General features: G+C 45.6%; 1 non-coding gene across 1 annotated transcript; it reads right to left on the reverse strand.

Moving 5' to 3' along the window:
- Positions 1-752: 752 nt before the first annotated feature.
- TRNAR-UCU lies at positions 753-826 on the reverse strand. The gene has a single exon. It is a non-coding gene; the product is annotated as a tRNA-Arg (tRNA).
- Positions 827-4,115: the final 3,289 nt, after the last annotated feature.

The following is a 4,115-nucleotide window of genomic DNA, read 5'->3' on the forward strand; positions in this document are numbered from 1 at the left end:
TATTGAAAAGAGCCTATTTCTCTCAAGAAGGTATCAGAGAAGGGATTCATTAATACTGTTTGGAGAACAGGTGCGTTGAAAAAAGCAAAGCTTTCAGGAGATACCAAAGGATGTGGAACTTCTGAAGAAGGTCCAGCATAAAGCAACAAAGATGATTAAGGCACTGGAACATCTATCGTATGAGGAAAGATTAAGCCAGCTGGACCTATTTAGCCTAGAGAAGACTGAGAGGAGATCTGATAAATATCTGATGGGAAAATGTAAAGATGATGAGGCTAATTTCTTCTCGGTGGTGGCCAATGACAGGACAAGGGTAATGAGTACAAATTGAAACACAGAAATTTCATCTCCATGAGGAAGAACTTTATTGTGAGGGTGACAGAGCCCTGCAACAGGCTGCCCAGGGAGGTTGTGGATTCCCCTTCTCTGGAGGTCTTCAAAACCCACCTGGATGTGATCCTATGCCCCATGCTCTAGGTGTCCCCGCTTGAGCAAGGGGGTTGGACTAGATGATCTCCAGAGGTCCCTTCCAATCTCAACCATTCTGTGATTCTGTGTGATTCTGCGACTGAGAGAAGGGGAATATGATTCACCTAGGAAGGGTGTACACGACCGTTCTGAGAGTCAGCATCAGACAGTGTGTCATGAAAAGTCACTGTCTTCCTCCTCCAGCCCTCTGAGGTGTTAGAAATGTAATAGATAAGGATCTACATCAGATGCACATAAAAGAAAAGAGACACCTGCCTGGAGATCATCTCTGCCGGGACTCGAACCCGGAACCTCTGGATTAGAAGTCCAGCGCGCTCGTCCATTGCGCCACAGAGACCTCACCATGGATGCAGCATCCGCTCCAGAACTGAAAAATCCCGTATTCCCCCGCATCACTGCGGGAGGATCTTGGTATCCTGCTTTTGCTGCACGACGCGGAGGCACTGCGAAAACCTGGTGCCAAGATCCATCTCCCTGCAAATCGACTCCCCGCGGCATCCCCTCCTTCCACAGGGGCAGGCAATAATTCTGGGCATGATCCATATCTCCCTCAGCTGCAGGGATGCAGCAAAAACCTGGATGTGGGATTATCATCTGTATCTTTGGCAAGCTCTCTGCAGCATCTCTAGCTCAGTCGAGGACAGAGCTAAATCCTGGAGTAGAGGAAATTACAGTATTTCCCACAGCATCATCACAGCATCCTCGGTGCAAAAGCCAAGAAAGATAAAGATGAAAGAGGATTTAGCTCTGTCAGTGACGAGGAAGGCTTGGTTTGTCACAAGAAAAGATGCAGCTACCTGTGTGTTTAGCAGAGACATAAAGCAAAAGCAGTCATAATGTTTCCTTTTAAGAGAACTGTCAATCAAGGCTTTACTCTAAGGGCATTTTCTATTAGGAAAAAAAAATAAAAATCATCAAAGCAATTGGAAATATCCATTTAAATTCTCTGTGTTATTAGGTAATTAATCAAATTTTGCATATGACTCTCTGCTGTGGCAAACCACATTTTGCATTTCTAAACTGCATGGTGTCTAGAGTATCATTTACTCCCAAACGTCTTAATTACAGAGGAATTGGGTTGTGAAATCACAAGGTGCTGCAGAGAAGAGGCATGCACAGCAGCGACAACCTCAGCTCATCCAATGCAAAAGCAAACCACTTGTTTTCCCCTTTGCTTATGCTTTGGGGTCTTTGGAAAGGCTTAAAATGGTCTTGAGTAGCATTTTTCATGGTCTAAAAGGGCAATCGGGACACTGCAGAACATAGCTGGGGCTCGCATGAAGTAGAATCAGTGGGTTTGTTTTTTTTCTTCTTTATTCTTCTTTTCTTGGGGGAATCTAAAACACTGCTGCAAGTGGTGGAAACCAAGGCAGGGGCTCTTTTTCCCCCAGACAAATTCCCTCCTGCTGCAAGAGATAGCTAATAAACTGATAATCCTTAAAATAAATTATTGTATGAATGAGCTGTAGTGCTGGTACAGCACTGTAACACAACCTTGAAAAACCTAGGGAACCAATATCAGTTGTCTGTTGAACACTGATTTTAGTGTTGTGGTGTCCCAATAACCCTTCTTCCTGTCTTTCTAATGGACTAGATACAATTAAGACCAATTGCAGATAATGAGTTGCACTACCTGGGCATTTACAGCTCAAATACAGATCAATGGCACCTATCATGGAGGGTGCACATCTGCATTGTCACATCACCAGACCTCAGCAATTTGTCCCAGATGGGGATGTTGAACATGCAGGCACCAAGAGAAGAAAGAGAAAGCTTTAAGCCAGGGAGCACCCAGCATGGGTGGATTTACAAGGAGAGGATGAGGACATGACCTCCAGCCTCTTCTAATCTGGCATCCCCTAAAATGCCTTCCGGAAAGACAGACATCCAAGGTTGGGTGTCCAAGACGTTACCAAGACAAGGGCAAGGTCGAGGAAAGGCTCTGCTATTTATTTTGTACACCTAAAATGGAGTAGCTTCAGCTATGCCTGTAGCAGCACCCGAGACGGCCAGGAATCAGCTCTGATGCCACACGACCACCAAGCTCTTCAAGGAAAGCTAATGACAGTGAGATCTACTCTGATTCAAGCCCCTTCCCTATCAGCTTGACATAACTGTTCCAGCCTATGTGAAGAATCTAATTTCAACTCTTATTTGCTCACTCAAAATACAATCAATACTGTACATGGAGCTGAAGCCATTGGAAAGCAACAAAACAGCCTGTGTAGAGCTCATTTACTATTGAGCTTGTTTAAGCTATACCAGCAGGCAAAGACCAAGACAGGTCTTAGGCAGAAGAAGTTTCTTCCACTTGGTAGTACCGTTCTCCTGTGTGTAAAGGAGATGGGACCTTCCAAACCTCAGGCCTGGAAAGCTCTACCAAATCTAAGGATATAACTGCCCTCTTTATCTCTTTTCAAGGACTTTCCTAAACTTAATATTACATCGTTAGAGGCAATAATAGCATGCCATCTGGGAAAATGCTTTTACGGGGAAAATGCTGTGGCCCTAATGCTGTTGGAAAAGTGTCTCCTAGGCCTTTGAAAGAGACACATTACAGGGCATCCAAAATAGCAGAGAAGACACCAATCTTTCATGTGAACATGTACAAATATACCCAAACTTCTTACGTAAACTTCAGAAAGATGTTATTTCTGAAATGCCTTCTCTCCCCACTCTATACCAACAACGCTTTGATTTGAAGCAATGAAACAGCCCCTGATTTTTATGATTTACAACAAACTGGTATCAGCAAGCTCTGCATATTACTAATACTGTGATACCCCGAAACGGCTTTTAGGTTTAATGAAGATTATGTCTCTGGTGGGACAGAACCATTTATGATCAGTATATCCAGGGCAGATTCTAGCAGGGACACGGCTGCTCCTGGACAGCTGGGGCCCATCCTTTCTTCTGAGCAAAGCAGACCTGCTTAATTCTACAAAAGATCGCGTTATTTTCAACTTTAAAAAGCAGTACTTTAACCATAAAAATGACTTATTCGCAGCAGATCTCCTACCCTCCCTCTGTGCTCTGCTCCCGATATGGGGGTAGGAATATCGTGCCTCAGTTTATCATGGATACCTGGCTGTTTTGGGACAGGATAGGTGCAGAAATCAGCAAAGTGCCTGGTTTCTCAACACGCCACTAATTGCCATGGCCTCATCCAGAGCAGGGCATGGCGCTGATGCCCACAGAGCCCCTTGGCACGCCGCAGCGGGCGCTTCCACGCCAGCCGCTCGCTCGAGCTCTGCCAGCGTCCTGCTGCTTGTTTTAAGCTCAGTATCTCCCAGGCTCGTTTTAAGCTCAGTACTTCCAATTTTGTCTTTTGTTTTGTTTACAAACTAATCACAGGATTTGCCCCACGAGCCAAATGCTACCACTTACACTCATGCCGTGTAGTGCATTCACCTCCGTGCCGCTCCGAGATCTGCTGCTCCCACATCTTGCCGCCTTCTTCTCTGCTCTCTTTGCCGCAACACATTTTCTTTTTCCTGCTGCAAAATCCCACATAATCTTGGGACGCTTCCCATCCAGCTCAGAAGTCTCCCGCGCTTCAGCTTCCCCAGCGTTACCGGTGCAGGCCTCGCTCTGCCCCACAAAGTTGAGCGCTCCACGATTTGCCG

Source organism: Nothoprocta perdicaria, unplaced genomic scaffold (genome assembly GCF_003342845.1).
Source record: "Nothoprocta perdicaria isolate Ctin4 unplaced genomic scaffold, notPer1 scaffold_323, whole genome shotgun sequence".
Taxonomy (NCBI): domain Eukaryota; kingdom Metazoa; phylum Chordata; class Aves; order Tinamiformes; family Tinamidae; genus Nothoprocta; species Nothoprocta perdicaria.